The sequence below is a fragment of the Xenopus tropicalis genome, chromosome 7 (assembly GCF_000004195.4).
Source record: "Xenopus tropicalis strain Nigerian chromosome 7, UCB_Xtro_10.0, whole genome shotgun sequence".
Classification (NCBI taxonomy): Eukaryota; Metazoa; Chordata; class Amphibia; order Anura; family Pipidae; genus Xenopus; species Xenopus tropicalis.
Genome location: NC_030683.2, coordinates 64285271 through 64302779, shown reverse-complemented (window position 1 = coordinate 64302779; position 17509 = coordinate 64285271). Strand labels below are relative to the sequence as shown.

Genomic DNA, 17509 nt, shown 5'->3' with positions numbered 1-17509 from the left:
TCTGATTAATAAAGTGTGTATATGAAATTAAATTACATTAGTCAGTAATAAGTAGTATTAGTTTCTAGGGTTAGAGGCTAATGAAGCCACTTAAATTATACATCATGAGGTGTGCAGAGACAAGCCCCTATCTTGCTCATTTTCACAACCTTTTCCATTGAAACATACAATGTTTGTGTTATCTATTCATCACTACTGATGTGCTAACAGGGTAAGCAAATGGAGCAAATGACTATAGCAGGCAGCTTTAAAAGGGGATGTTCACCCTTTGCAAAGTACTCCCAGTGCTTCAGTGCCACTTCAATATGCACTTCAATTGAGAAACAAACAGGGCAATAGCACTTGATTTTGCACAGCTTTCTGCTGTTACCTGCATCTGTGCAGTCTAGACAGGAGTCATTGCTTCAGCGTTTTGTTTAGCAGTTCACCACTTTGGAATTTTTAGCTGCTACTGTATTTGGTTGCTAGATTACAAATTATCCTAGCAACCTGGCAGTGGGTTTAATAAAAGAGTGGAATATCAATTTGGAGAGAGTAGAAATAGAAAGATAAGTAATAAAAAGTAACAATAACAATAAAATTGTATCCTCACAGAGTAATAGTTTTTTGGCAGCCAAAAAGTCATTTAAAAACTATAAAAATGTAAGACCAGTTCTGTAACATACTAAAAGTTACCTTAAGGGTAAACTACCCCTTTTATATCATTACTTTTTTTTTATAAAGTTCTTTGCTAAAGATGCATGTCTTTTTAAGTGTGTTTAAACCCTGCTCTATAGGGAGCAATTGTTATAAGAAGTATAATCACATGTGGAAAGTTTCCAAAATACAACTAACTGTGCAGTGTATGTGTGTGTTTAAGCACATTGATGCTTTATTTTAAAGTTATTATTTTTTTTCTTTTGAAACTGAAATGTTTTATTGAGTTTAAAAGAAAATATGGAACATGAAAAAAGGACCTTTACAGAAATAGAAATAGGCAAATGACAGTTCTGGGAGTTACAAGAAATAAAGTTATTACTTATTTTAAAGCAAAATCAGGAATGGTATTTTAACTACAGTTTAGGATAAATTAACAATATTTAGAGACCAAAAATGACAACATGAAGCAAAATGTAAGCTGCAAATAAATAGCCTTTAACTAGATATATACACCAGTGTATTTCTTACAAGCAAAATGTCCATGCTTTACTTATTTACTGATAATGCAGGAGAAACGCATTACTATATAAATGTAATGTGAGCTAGATGCAAAGTCCATCCTGGGCAACAAGTATTATTTGCATGAACAGAAATATTAAGAGTATTACGGTACAGTGAGATGAACAATAACTTCTATTAATGAGATAGCATCGTGCTGTGTATGTGGCTTTGGACAAACAGAGCACCCAGTAGGACTCTGTGTACAATGCTTCCACTGGTAATATATAATGACCTTTGCTCCCAACCATTTACTTTATTGGGGTACTATATTCTGTAGCTTAATGAAAGTACATAAACTGATTCACAGTATACAGTAATCTTTTTTGGAATATGAGGTTTTTCTTAAACATAAAGTTGTTTTTAGATACAGGCTAGAGTAAATTACCATAGGTTACTTTGCTGAGTAATTTTGTATTTGCCCTTGTGCATTTTGTTTTGTTATTTATCACTGTATTTAATGTCTTTGGATACATTATTTTATCTGTTTAGATATAGATAGGATTGTCTGTCTAGACTGAAAATTGCCCATCCCACCCGACAGGTTAACCAGTGTCTTTTTGGAATAGTGTTAGTAAATAGTCTGCTGTACTAGATTCTTTTGTTTGCTATTTATCACTTTATCATGCCAACTATATATTATTTATTTTTTTCTATACTACTCTCTGTCATTGAATTTTATTTTTTGGTTTACTATTTTTTAGTTCAATTCATTTAAGTCTTTTTATTGCATTTCAGCTCAAATTCCCAACTTCCATTGTATATTCTAAATCCAAATCACTCCATCTCTTCTTATTAACATCAAGAAGAATAATAAAAATAGACAGAAGTAGACAGAGCTACATCACCATAGACAAGTACGGTGGCAGAACGGTTCTCTTTTGTACAAATCTTGTTTTCCAATAGGCTAACATGAGAATCGCTATATTACTGGTTGAATCACTTTATGTGAAAACATGGATTTTTCTCATGATTATGCAATTTGAATGGTTTAACACTGTGGGGCTGATTCACTAAATGTCGCTAACCCGTATCGGCTACTTTTTTGCGTTAAAAAGTGCGCGATATCGCATGCGCAAAAAATCGCAAAGCGCTATTTCTATCGCATTGCGTTAATTAGCGAATAGAAATAGTACTAACGCATGATTCACAAACACATATGAAGCGTTAAACGCACAAAATATCGTTTTAATCTGTGCGAATATTAACACCTACTTGGGGTAGGCGGTTCTTAAAGAACATTGTGGTTCATGAGCATTTGGCAACACAGCATGGAGTTTGCTGTTGGATTTTTGCATCCAGTTTTCAGGGAAATGGTGATTTTCAGAACAGTAGTTTTCAGAAAGTAATGGTTACGTGTGCAGGATACAGGTCAGTGTAAATCTCTGATCCATAGTCAGCTGTAGGAAACTTTCAAGCTAAAGGTATTCAACCTGAGAATTGAAGTAGTTATCCAGACTGCCCCTCCAAAGTGGTGCCGTGCTGACAGGTGCCTATTTAAGAAAAAATACAACAGAATATTTCCACACCCTGCCTAGTCTCCCAAAGAGGTGGAATAAAACGGTGGCATCCTCTCTTACTATCCTCAGAGTGTTTCTGCTTTCTCTGCATGTGTAATTATTGATTTATCCCTGCACTACTACAGCTTGTCTTGGACAGTAAAGAGTTAAAGTTTGATTGCAAGAACTCCTGGTGTCCATCTTATCTTTTAGTTACACTACACAGTGGCAGTGGGAGGTGCAGTTTAACAACACCCTCCAGAAGTTTCTTCCATATAGCGAAGGCCCATCCTGGGTAAGAGAGTCGCAATGTGCCCCCATACTCTATCAATAGCCTGGGTTTGACTGATTTACAGCCAAATAGGGGTTACATACTGTTATACCCTTACTTACAACACCAAAGAGTGGAGCTTTGTTCAGGAACTTCTGTTGTCATAATACTGGGTCTCATCTGCAAAATATACTTTATGGCTAGCTTATGGTCAGAAGCTACACCATAACTTTGCAATTTGAACAAACATTGGGGTTGCATTTTATCAGGGTTTTAGGTTTAGGGCTCTGTCACACGGGGAAATTAGTCGCCCGCGACAAAACTCCCTGTTCGCGGGCGACTAATCTCCCTGAGTTGCCATGGCCCGCCATCCCACCAGCGAACATGTAACATGACTCGCGAGTCTTTTTCGGCGATTTCGGGAAATCGCGCCGCCGCGTGTGCCATCCCGCCGGCGACTTACATGTTCGCCGGTGGGATGGCGGGTCATGGCAACTCGGGGAGATTAGTCGCCCGTGACAAGGGAGATTTGTTGCGGGCGACTAATCTCCCCGTGTGCCAGAGCCCATACAGTATATAGGAAGGCGGTATGTTTGTTTTTTTTAATACACGGATGGGTGCAATCCATGTATACTTCAGGTAGATTTAAGTGAAATCTGTGGATCAAAACAAAAAGTTACCCTCCATCAAAAATAATCATTTCTAGTTAGTATTGACAGAGACTTTCTTCCAGTCATAGCATTCTAGCTATTCTAATAATAGAAATGAGTCAGAATTGTCAATCATAAACAGGGCTACTTGATCTGAAAAACTGACTGTTACTATATTAGGCACGACTGCAGGCTGTGAATGCCTAAATAATGGTAAGATGGTTACATATGGACCAGCTGAGACATCCAGTTCTGCCACTCTTAGGGGCATGTCAAAATTTGAGTAAAAAAAAAATGCAGATGTGAAAAAATAACTGCAACAAAGCTCATGGGACTTTTCTCCTCAAATGCTAGCCTATTTAAGAAAAAACACAACAGAATATTCCCACACGTGTTTTGTCGTAGAAAAAAGCTGCATGCTGGTGAGAATCCTATTGTTCCATTCATTTTTAACGAGGCTAAAAAACTCAAACGTTTTAATAAACTTTCATTCGTAATAGCTTGGGCCAATAGCGGCAACCAACTTGCACCAAGAAAATCCTGCTGTTGTTCACAGCAAGTGGCAGAAGTTATACACAAATAAAGAAAGAGAAAGGTTTTGTAAAAATGTTTGCTCCAATATGGATGCATTGCATGCAAGTTGTGAAGGGCACTACTTAGTGGGTGTCCAATTTTGTGCTAGAATTGTAAGAACCATGGTGATTGAGTCCAAATGTGTATTTGGACTGCGTTCTTAAAGGAGCCCTTTTTTGTGGGGCTATGAAGAGCATTAAAGCAAGTTTCTCAGTTGGCCCTACCTGTCAGTGCAGGACGACTGGGGTTAAGTTGATCCTCTCAGGAGGCAGGACAAACTAAAAAAAATCTTCTCCCATCTCTCTCTCCATTGTGGCTCCACCTCTTCCTCCAGTTTTCTTATCTCTTATCATTTTCTGTTTTCACCTTTTTTTTTTTTGCACCAACCATGGGAGCAGTGTGTGCTCCCATGGTTGGTGCAGCCCCCCTGTGTGTGCTCCCACGGATGGTGCAGCCCCCCTGTGTGTGCTCCCACGACGCTATGATGGCACATGTACAGGAAAGGTAGAGCCCCTGGTGAGCCGACTGTACGCTCCCCTAACCAGCACACTAATATGTGTCGGCATGGTGCGCTCCCGGGCCCTTCATCTGGTTGAGCCGATAATCCAGAAATGCTGCGGTCCGGCAGCGGTGACGCCACTATCCTGTGCCGACACGCAGCACAATCCGCATTCCCGGGCTTTCTGACATTGCGCGCCTACACACTTACTAGGCGCCAGGATAGTGTGCGCTACTTCACTGTTCGGAGCAGTCTTGCAGCTGCACACATTGTGCGCCCTACTTTTAAGCGCATTGTTCACTCAAGGGCACCTTATCACGCCATTTAACAACACTTCCCCATACAGCCCATACATTTATAAGCACAGCATATAACAGAAGCTACATCTGGGTCACGTGGACACAGGCACTCAGGTACATCCCTATTATGTCTACTCCAGATGAGGAGCTGTTATCACTAATTGAGGAGATAGATCTCCCTGATAGGCCGCGCAAAATGAAGGCAAAAATCAAAAAACAAGTAAAAAATACTACTAAAACCAGGGGCCGCTCTCCCTCCCCTCAAAAGGAGAGTATATCAGAACCTGAAAGATTAACCACTACAGCCATAGTCCATGCTGCGCAGGACTCTCAGTCCCAACCACAAAATCCATCTCTGGGTATGAATGACTCACCAGCACAAAATCCTGTACCAGCATCTGACCTTTCACAACTTTTGTCATGGATTCAGTCCACAGTACAATCATCTATACAACAGGCATTATCTTCTCACTTACTGCCAGAAAGCAATAAGAGGAAGCGCAAACACTCACTGGTGTCAACAACTACAAAGACAGCCCCCACCGATCCAAACCAGTTCAACGCAGAATTGGAAAAAATTAAATCTGCCCTAACATTCCTGGGTGAGGCAGCCATGGAGACTCTGAAATTTAGTGGGTCACAACTTTTTTGCCCAGAACTGAAACAGATAATCTCAGAAGTCACTGGTGGCAAAGGTGCCTTCCTACCACACGGTAGATGACCCAGGAAGGACTTCCACAGAAGAAATTACCACCATCGTTCATGGTCATCCAACAACAGCCCACCTGGCAAAAGCAATCCGAATCTTCCAGCAAAATTACACCAGTACATTCAGTTACGGACACCTGGGTACTAAACATTCTAGATCATGGCTACAGCATTCCATTTATCAAGAAACCTCCAGAACACAGGTTTGTCACATCCTCCATTCCAACCGATCAGACCAAACGACAAGCATTGCTGCACATTATCCAAGACTTACTAAACAACAAGGTAATATCCCCAGTACCTCAGGAATATCGTTTCCACTGTTTTTACTCAAACATATTCCTAGTGTCCAAAAAAGATGGAGGTTTTCGCCCAGTCCTAAACTTACACCCACTAAACAAGTTTGTACGAAACGAGCGCTTCAAGATGGAGAGTCTCCCATTGATCATAAGAAGCCTAACACCAGACGCATTCATGTCAAAAATCGACATCAAAGACGCATACCTTCACATCCCGATCAACTCCTTTCACCAGAGATTCCTTTGGTTCGATCTGGGACAATCACACTTCCAATTTCAAGCCCTACCATTCGGGTTGACATCAGCCCCAAGGGTATTCACAAAGGTCCTAGGAGCCCTGCTAGCAGTACTTCGACTTCAAGGCATTCACGTCACAGCCTAACTCGACGATCTCATAGTCACGGCACAATCAGAACAGGAAGCTGATTCCCGCACAAGAGAATGCCTGCACACACTACAACAACATTGTTGGCTAATCAACCACAAAAAAAGCCTTCTCAATCCCACGCAGGTGTTAGACTTCCTAGGCATGCAAATCAACACAGTGGACAGAAAAGTGTTCCTTCCACTCCCCAAAGTGATTTCTGTCAAAAGTCCACGACCCCAAGGCAGAAGGAGTGGACCCACTAACCAGTCCATGGCACTATCAGCTAGCGTATGTGTTCCCACCCTTACCACTCATACCCCGACTGCTGCACAAGATCAGGAGAGAAAAGATTCCCACCATACTAATCGCCCCATGGTGGCAGAATTGATACAGATGTCAGCGGAACAACCGTGGACCCTCCCCCTATCTCCCCCGATCTTCTATCACATGGTCCGGCAAAGGCGGAGAACATACACAAGCTGAATTTAACGGCTTGGATGTTGAAACCAGATTATGGCAAAAGGAAGGATTCTCAAACCAAGTAATTCATACATTACTGGCGGCAAGGAAACAATCCACATATACAGTTTACCACAGAATATGGAAGTGATTTCTCGTCTGGAGTAAGGCACGCAATATACCTTGGCAATCCTGCATATCCACTCACATTCTTGATTTCCTACAAAAGGGTGTAGACAATCGATTAAGTACGTCAGCACTGAAGGTTCAAATTTTGGCCCTTTCAGCACTATTCCACAAACAGTGGGCTTGTCTGCCAGAAGTTAAGCTATTCTTCCAGGCACTCCAAAAAAATTGTCCTCCATTGAAAAATATGGTTCCCCCCTGGGACCTCAATTTAGTTCTCCGGGCCCTCTAAAGAACCCCATTTGAACCTATGGGTTCGGTGGACCTAAAATTCCCGTCTTGGAAAGTAGCCTTCCTCCTCGCCATCTGTTCAGCTAGGAGGGTTTCAGATCTGGCTGCTTTGTCACGCCTCCAACCTTGGACTATCTTCCATCAGGATAAAGTGGTCCTCCGCACAATTCCATCTCACCTTCCCAAGGTCACATGAACATTTTATCTCAACCAAGAGATAATTCTACCATCTTTCTGCCCTAAACTGGCCAATAAGCGAGAAAAGCACCTACATTACCTGGATGCAGTAAGGGCGCTAAAATTCTGTCTACATAGAACAGCTGATTTCAGACGTTCCGATGCCCTATTCGTGTTATTCGGACACAACAAAAGAGGTCTACAGGCATCCAAACACTCCTTAGCAAGATGGATAGTTGCAGCTATACTTGAAGCTTATAAGTCCATGGAAAGAGAAGCCCCATTTTCTGTTAAAGCACACTAGAAAAATTAGTACTTCCTGGGCTCTCCACAATTTTGCATCAGCGGAAGCCATATGCAAAGCCGTTACTTGGAGCTCATTACACACATTTTCAAAATTCTATAGACTAGATGTTTTGGCCTCCTCAGAGGCAACCTTTGGCAGGAAGGTGCTACAAGCAGCAGTAGCACATAGCTAGCTCCTGCATTACCAGTTAGTTACCAAGTTTTTTTCTCCATCTGTTAAATTTACTACCCCCCCCCCCTTGTTTTTGGACGGCTTTGGGACATCCCCAGTCGTCCTGCACTGACAGGTAGGGCCAAGAGAAAGGAGATTTTCTTACTCAAAATATCTTTTTCTCGTAGGCCTGTACTGTCAGAGCAGCATCCCTCCCTGTTTTGCTGCTTGTCACATAATAGTACTAGGACTAGTTGGTAGTTAGGTTTCTGTCTCCACTCGCAGGCTCTGGTACAAAACTGGAGGAAGAAGTGGAGCCACGATGGAGAGAGAGAGAGATGGGAGAAGATTTTTTCAGTTTGTCCTGCCTCCAGAGAGGATCAACTTAACCCTAGTCCTCCTGCACTGACAGTACGGGCCTACAAGAAAAAGATTTTTCGGGTAAGAAAATCTCCTTTTCTGAATCTATTAACACCAGCAAAATTATGTAAGTAATGACAAAAAACTTACACTAACTTCAGATTGTCATCTCTAGTGCCAACTACTGTATCTTCTTGGTAAATGATTCCCTAAATTCATTTAAGTGACAGTTTATTGGCAGATTACTGCCATATTCTTGACATGAAGTCTTTTGGTTTTTTTTAACCTATTTCCACCTATTGATGCTGGAAACTGCAACCTCAAAGGTGGCCGGACCTCCAGGGTTCCCACTTCAGTTTACATCAATAGATGAAGTATCCTTGTGCCTGAAGAATCATACACAGATGTTATTTTGATGCTGAACAACAGAAATGACACCATCTTGATACCAAAGATTTTCAGTGCTATTTTACACAACCAAGGCAGCTCCACCTCCCAGCCAAACTTATTCTGGAATTAAATTTTACTTTTAGAGTGCTATTAGCCGACCACATTACAATCAACTAAACTAAAATCATTTAAAAATGTCAATGTGCATGAGGCCTAAAAGAAGCTTGAAACCTGAGAGAGTTGTAAGCATATGTAAAAACAGAGCAGAGCCTGTCTACACTATGCAAATTTCCCTAGCAACAAACCAAAAATTACTACCTTGTTTAAAAGAAGTGCAGCATGACCTTCCTGATTAGAATTGACACTGCCAGTTAAAAAAGGTGTGGTTGATAATTTTATTCCCTGTAATGAACATCATGTTTCATCTCATTCTTCACAAATCTTGGAATTGTTGTGAGAAATTTTATACTGACTGCCTTTCTTTTACAGTGCTCAAATATCCCTAATAGTTACTACTTATGTTCTTCATTTCTCTACACACCTGCCACTTCTGACTGTACATATCTGAGACCTTTAGATAGCAGTCGTTTATTCAGCAGTGCATGCAAAACCCAAAGCTTTGGTAAAATCCAAATAAATCACATCTATTGCAATCCCACTGTTCATGTTTCTATTTATATAATGATTACTTCTGATCACTACTTAAAATGCATAATCTTGAATGTGATCCTTTAAAGGGAATTTAACAAAAAAAAAGCACAATTCTGAGCAGTTTGCAACTTATATAAATGTTTTATTTTTACTGTTTTCTAATATCCGGTTGTAGGTTTGATTTAACAACCATATGTTTAACTGAATCTAGAAGTAATGGACAGTTAGGGGCATATGTATTATTATCTGTAAATCAAGTTGGTGATGTTGCCAATAGAAACCAATCTGCAATTACATTTTAACAGTCATCTACAAGTTAAAAAAACAAAAGCAAAGGTCTGATTAGTTGCTATGGGCAACATCACCATTGATGTTAGTTACACACTATAATAAATATGTCTGTACAGGTATGGGACCCGTTATCCAGAATGCTCGGGACCTGGGGTGTTCTGGATAAGGGGTCTTTCCGTAATTCGGATATCCTACCTTAAGTCTGCTAAAAAAAATTATATAAACAGTAATCAAACCAACTAGGATTGTTTTGGCTCCAATAAGGATTAATTACAGTATATCTTAGATGGGATCAACTAATGTTTAATTATTACGGATAAAAAGGAAACCATTTTTAAAAATGTGAATTATTTGATTAAAATGGAATCTATGGGAGATGGCCTTTCCGTAATTCGGAACTCTCTGGATAATGGGTTTCTGTATAAGGGGTTCGATACCTGTACTGAAATAGGAGCAAAAAGAAAATTGAATACTACAGGTATTGGATCTGTTATCCTGAAACTCATTAACCGGAAAGTTACAAATTACTGCAACGCCATCTTCCATAGACTGCATTTTAACTGAATAATTCTAGTTTCCTTTTTCTCTGTAATAATAAAATGGTACAGGTATGGTACCTGTAATCCACAATGCTGGGGACCTGGGGTTTTCTGGATAAGGGATCTTTCTGTAATTTAGATCTCCACAATTTAAGTCTGCTAAAAACTATTTAAAGAGAGAAAGGAAATCATTTTGAAAAATTAAAATTATTTGCTTATTATGGAGTCTATGGGAGATGGCCTTTCCGTAATTTGGAACTTTCTGGATAAAGGGTTTCTGGATAAGGGATCCCATACCTGTACCTTGTTGTAATTGACCCCAACTAAGCTGCATGAATCCATATTGATGGCAAATCAATCTTATTGGGTTTATTTAATGTTTAAATGATTTTTAGAAGACTTACGGTATGGTGATCCAAATTTCAGAAAAATCCCTTATTGGGAAAACCCCAGGTCTCAAGCATTACAGATAATAGATTATATACCTGAATTAGGGATGCACCAAATCTACTATTTATGGGTTCGACCAAACCCTGAATCCTTTGTATAAGATTTGTCCGAATACCAAACCAAATCTGAATAATTTGCAAATGCAAATCAGTCTAATGAGGGGTTAAATAGAAGGTCACTATAAATAGGGTCACTGACCTGAAGCTAACCTAGCAGTATACAACTGTCTAAAACTTCTAATATCTCAGAAACCACTACAAATAGCAAGTGAATATAAATTACAAAATTGCTCAGCGTAGCACAATGAATAAATTGAATGAGTTCATTTTTTTAATACAGATCCCATTAACAAACTTTCAAATAACTTTCGCACCACAGATATGAAACTTACAGGCTAATATTAGCCAGGCTAAGATTTTGATTCCATTTTATATTAGAATTACATAAGAGTCTATACGTACCATATTTCAAAATTATAGATTTTTTTGTATCTAATGGGGGCCTTACACATTTAATTAAATGTGGACGGAATGGGTTAAAGTGAGAGTTCACCTTTGATAAATATGCTTTTAAAAATTTGATTAGATATCAGCAGTTCTCTGTAGAGATCCGTTTATGCAGTTGAATGGTTAAACTAGCCGTTTGCCTTATCTATTGTAAGTACATATTCTGGCAGGTATCCATGGGCTTTAACATAAACTTGCCTTTTGCCTTCAGAACAGTTTTCTTTAGTGAGTTTTGTTCTTAATATGTTTTGCAATTCTCATGCCCTGTTGCAAAATAGACTCTGAGTTTGAGATCTTGTAACTGAAACTGATTAGTAATTCTATAAGAAAGACAAAGATTTAAACTGGAGAATCAAGTTCAACCAGTTTTATTTTTATTTGAAGAAAAAAAATACCAGTGTAATTAAAGTGTGTTTATTTTCACATTACAGAAATCTTTTAACTGAAACACAGCAAAGGAAGGCGCTGCGTATAAGACACTTCTTATATATGTATGTGTGTGTATGTGTGTGTGTGTGTGTGTGTGTTAAATGCATATAGAAAATATTTAGACCACTGAAAATAGGGAGAGGTAGATTTTCAGTGAGTCATGTGATAGAGGTGACATCACTAAGAATTGTTTATGAGGATTTATTTTCAGGTTATCCATGGTTATTAACATATAAATTCCAGTTGGATAGTTACTGGGTTAGTACTACTTACTTTAATAAGTACAGAAAATAATTTTGATTGGTGATATGTCCACTGTAAGAAACATTAACTTATTTGTTAAATATAAACTGTATAATATATATATATATCATGTAGAGAGAGAGAGAGATGATAGATGGATAGCTAGATAGATAGTGCACCTTACAGTTCATGTATGGCTATGATGCCCCCTACATTTGTTTATATGTTGTGTTGGTATGGTACTAAATGGTTGCCTAACAGTCAGTTCTTTTATGGGCAGGCTACAAAGGCCCTATGGTAGGGTAACAAATTTTAGGGAGGCATGCCACTTGTGGACTGCATTGATAGAAAAATGCCCCGATAATAGGAGCACTACAACTTACAATGGTAAAATGTGTTAATAATCATCCATTAAAGTCATATGCCAAACATTTAATTTATATAAAAACTGTAAAGCTAAAATGCTAAGCTAGGCTTTGTAATAATGTGCCTAGAATTCTACATTCATAATCACTTTGCTTTTCAAGGTAATTTATTGTATTTAGTTGTTCCTTATGTATGACTCTTTTCTGGGTGCATCATCTTTAGCTGCAATCTTGATGTCAGCAATAGGGCTGCAGAAATGGGAAAAGCACATAAATAATGCCTTACAGACTGAAATAATATAGGGAAAAAGAGGTGAATGGTATGGCAAGTGGTTGTTATCTGCCTACATCTGTTTCTGTGCCAAGCCCTAAGTACTCTATACCTCCTTTGGTATACTGATGTGATGAAACACAGAACAAGAACTTTGCTTTTATTTATCATTTACTTTGTACTTTTTATCATAACTTTATAGTTTTTTTTTTTTTTTTTTTTTTAAACCTTTGGATGATGTTACATTGCAGCATCAGCACAAACAATTTTGTCCTACCTCAGTATAAGCCATAACATTTGTAGAGATTATGATCATTGTATAAAGCAGCTAATAGACAAAAATCTATATTTATGCTTTGCTTCACTCTTATCTTATGACTTTAACTCATAATATAATTAAAAGGAACATAAACCTCCCCAGGTTTGTAACTACTATGCAAAGATCCCCTGTCTCATCAACAACAGCATCAGCCCCAATTCCTTAAATCAGGTGCTTGAAGTACCTGCTGAGGTGTGCAGCCATAATGTTGGACCATGTCACTCCCAAGGCAATATTCTAAAGCCAGAATTCCATAAAAGATAGCTACAAGACTTGACTTTCACTTCCATAGTTGCGATTTGAGATCAGCACTATGTCATTATATCCACCACTGAGTATTAGGCTGTCTCTACCTACAGAGATGGCCCCAAACTCTGCTACTAGCACGAGCTGCACATCCCAACATGAGAAAAGTTCAGCAGCCCTGCTGCCAGTCCCAAATCTACAGTGTCTCGATGATAGGAAATCCAAGCAGGCTGTCACCTAGCACAAGCAGTAGTAACATCTGTATCTATCAATCCACCGTGCAGTCACAGGAGAGAGCCTCTTTTCTCCCTCTTCTAAAATTTTCTGTGCAGTACTCTGGCAAGGTCCTACCGCTGATGTGACAAATAAAACTTAAAATACGTTATCAAATAGCAACTGTTTTTTCATCCAGAGGAAGGCAAAAACCCAGCCTGAAGTCTGTACCAATTATGCCTCAAGAGAAAAAAAAAATCCTTCCTCACCCCAGGGACCCTAGGGGTAGGCAGAAGAGGCACCTGCCTAGGGCACAACGATTGTGGGGTGCCAGGCAGGAGCCTCTCCTGCCTACCCCTAGCCTATATTAGAGGGTAACTTACAGGCACAAATAGGCACATATAAGTGCTGTAGGTCACAGAGAAGGAGTTTGTAAAATATTCTTTGTTTAATAGGAAGCCACGATAAGGACTTTAGCAGGGGAAGGGCCTGAACTCTCCTGGATGAGAAGAGGAGAATTCTGGCAGCAGTTTTTAATATAGACTGTAGGGGGGAAAGATGGGAGTTACGGAGGCCGCTTAGTAGCAGGTTACAGTAGTCAATTCAGGATAGAATAAGAGCATGCATGAGCAGCCTAGCTGTTGCAGTAGAAAGAAGGGGATGGATTTTGGCAATATTGCGTAAAAAAAGTGGCAGGTTTTGACAGTGGTGTTAATATAGGAGAGAGGAGTCAAAGATCACCTCTGAATCGACAGGGTTGATGAGGGTGCCATCAATAGAGATAGAAAAGATGGGTGGGTAGGACCAGGCTTAGGTGGAAAGGTCATTAGTTCAGTTTTTGTTAGGTTCAGTTTGAGGTGGTGTTGGTTCATCAAATTGGAGATAGCTAGGAGGCAGTTAGAGATTTGAGTCTCAGTTTCAACTGTTAAAGGGACACCAAAAATCATAATGCTTTTCAAACCTCTCATTGCTATATTATTGTATTAGCTTTCTCATTTCAGTGTAAAACTACTTGGCTATTACACTTATATTTCCTGTACTATCCCCTATTTAACTGCCTGAGGGCGCTGCCATGTTTGTGCTGCAATAGTCGGTTGGTGTTTAAAAGCATCTCCTATTCAGTTTGAAAAGTGCAGCCAATCACAATCTTGCTGCTTTCCCGACTCTACTTAGCCTTTTTGCTTCAACCCATGCTGCTGCCATTGTGGAAGTGCACACACCTAACACTGCTGTGAATAGTGTATGTGTAGGTATAGTATCAATATCATGTGACCTGCAAAAGAGCAATGACAAGTGTTCCGTACAGATCTATTTACCATGCATAATGTTGATACTATTACTATTCTGCTGAATTATAACTATTCACAGAAGCTTTAGGTGGGAATGTTCCATTTTAGATTGAGCTACGAAGCAAGACTTTTTTCTGTCAAATAGCTACAGCAGGTCGCAAAATTGACCTCCGACAGTAAAGAGTTAAGGATCTTCTACCGATATCCCCACCTACGGGTGGGCTATATTGGGAGAATTCAGGCTAATTCGATCGTTTGGCCCCAGGGCCGTATAACTACGGGTATAGGAAAAGTCGGTCCCCCGATCCGACTAGATTTTTTAACCTGCCTGATCGAGATCTGTCCGATTTCAGCCCAGGTATCGGTCGGCCAGGCCGTCGGTAGTGCCCACACATGGGCCGATTAGCTGCCAAATCGGTCTAAGGGACCGATATTGGCAGCTAGAATCGGCCCGTGTATGGGGACCTTTAGAGGCTGTGGTTTCTCAGATCAGCGTGCAGGACATTGTTCTGGGCTGTGTCTGGCATCAAAGTATGTGGGAGCTGGGGAGACAACGCAGGTCGCATACGCACGAGCAGATAATTTTTTTAAAGCGATAAACAGCATGATTAATAGACAGCAAACTCACAGTTCAGATGAGAGGAGTGACAGGTTTAGGTAATGCACGGACTGCCTAGAAGTAAGGGGGAAAAAAAACAGAGCAGGGCCCGCCTATGTCACGTGATGTCAGTGAAGAGATAGATAACAGACAGGGAAAGAAGTGGCAGTCGGGCTGTAAAACAGTCAGGTTCAATCTTCAAGGTAACATTTACTGGCAAAAGCAAAAGTTTAAACAAAAAATGGTCAGCATGACCTATAGCTAACTTTTGATGCCCATTATTATTTTGAAAAATAGTTTTTTGTGTCAGTATCACTTTAATGAAGGGGTTGAAAAGTAAATTTGAATATCATCAGCATACAGATGATATTTAAAGCTGAAAGAATGGATAAGATCTCCCAAAGACAGCGTGTAGAGGGAGAACAACAACAAATACTATACAGTATAGTCACTGTACTATACAATTTCTAAATACATAAATGGAGTGGTATTTTTCTACCAGCCTAATGAAGAAAGAAACTAAATTGGCATTATAGAAAGGGAGGTGATTTAACGAGGTTGCTATAGTTTTTCCACACATTAGTCAAAAGGATTTTCCTGGGTGCTATAAGGGAGGCGGTATAATGAAAGAGTCAATTATATTTATAACTTCTTTATTTACAGTCACACCTAGTGTGAAAATTGCAGAACTTAACTTGCAAGGCTTAATATTAAATTAAAAAAAATATATAGATTATATATAAACAGAAGAGAGTGCCTTAGAACAATAGAATATATTAAAAAACCACAGTTAAAATAAGATGAGCTACAAGTGAATGAGCTGATGTTTTCAGCCTTCGGAGGCTGTGACAAAGATCCATGGACAAGAAGCAGCTGATGCTTTCTACAGATACAGAAAGAATTATTATATTCAGAAAAGTAAGCAAAAGAACAGAGACATTCAAGATTCCCTGCTATAATTTTACTGAAATGGAAAGATGCGTGGTTTTCTTGGGTCTCCAATTTAGCATTGGAGAATTTTATAATTTAGTAATTAAAATCTCTGATAGGCTTTAGAAATTGCAGCTAATTGAATTTAATGGAAAGATGATTTTCAATTTTATTTGATTACTGGGACCCCTGGCATTGGCATTTATGGGAAAAAATGGAGAGCACACTGTGTGGGCTGGGATGGCAGAATTGAATTGGGGGTAATCTGATTTTCTCATCATGACTTTCACTATAATTTTCCTATAATTTTTCCATTAGATATCTAGTTTACAAATACTCACTAAGAAGCCTAGAGAAAGGAGACTGCCAGCTAGCAGGATAATAGAGACAGATCAGTCAGTGTGCCAAATACACAAATCTAAACACTATGCCACACCTTAATATCCAAACATAACCAAACATACATGCACAAACCAGTATTTTTTTCATCACATAGCATATCCTATGCTGTATGATTCCTAATTCACATTTTTGTAAGTCTACACTCCCAGTAATAGCTTCTATGCTGTTATATTATCATGGATTGGCAGTTGCCAGTTATATTTTCATCTAATTATTTCTTATCTTTCTTTTTATATACATTTATCATTAACTAAGCTATATATGTATTTCTAAGACCACTGAATCTGCCCTTAAGTAAAAAAATAAATGGCAAAATGAAAAATATATGAATCTGATCTCAAATGCAATAGAGTCGCAAAGAAACAACTGCAGTTGCAGTTGTAGGTTTCATTTTTATGGTGAAAGTAATATTTGGTTACAACATCTAATGCATAGTTTACGTCATATTAATCAAATCTGTGTGCAACTAGCCAATTAAACCTAAACATCTCAATGACAAACCTTTACCTTAACACCTAATGCTGGTGCTTTATATAGAGGAAGAAAAAGTAATTTTCCTAAGAGAGATGAATATTACGTTCCCTGCTTCAGTGACCAGTTTCTTTGCCAGCTGAACCACTCCTTCTTTCTAAATAATGAGTAACATGGGAAATGAATGAGCTGCTCTTTAACTGTCTTTTCTGTCACCTTTATACTAAAGCGATGACTAAATGCAAAATAAAGTTATATCAGAATCTTGAGCTGCTGGGGTGGTTAAGACAGTTTCTTTGAGCTCAGATTCATATATTTTTCATTTTGCCATTTATTTTTTTACTTAAGGGCAGATTGAAGGACCCGCAGATCCAAGAAATCCAATCAATTAATATTGATTAGAGATGCACTGAATCCAGGATTCTGTTCAGAATTTGGCCAATTCCCAGCCAACCCCTTTATGTTAAAAGGTCTGGATAACTAAGGGTGACCATTGTTTTAGTGCATATGTAGAGTGAAACAAGCAGTTGTTTAGGCTATATTTTTCAGCACTCTTGTTCTTCTGTTCTTTTGCATGTGCAAGTTGTGCCCAATTGCTGACAGATCGTAGTGTCTCTAGTATCTGGTGAAAAATTCTCAACCTATCCTTTGGTACATCTGTCTTTCACACCTGC

At 39.0% G+C, this 17509-nt stretch overlaps 1 protein-coding gene across 1 annotated transcript in view; it reads left to right on the top strand.

The window, feature by feature from the left end:
• The window catches only part of casz1 (castor zinc finger 1), a 280717-nt gene that overhangs the window by 190706 nt on the left and 72502 nt on the right, over positions 1–17509 (top strand). The gene's annotated exons all lie outside the window — the stretch shown is intronic.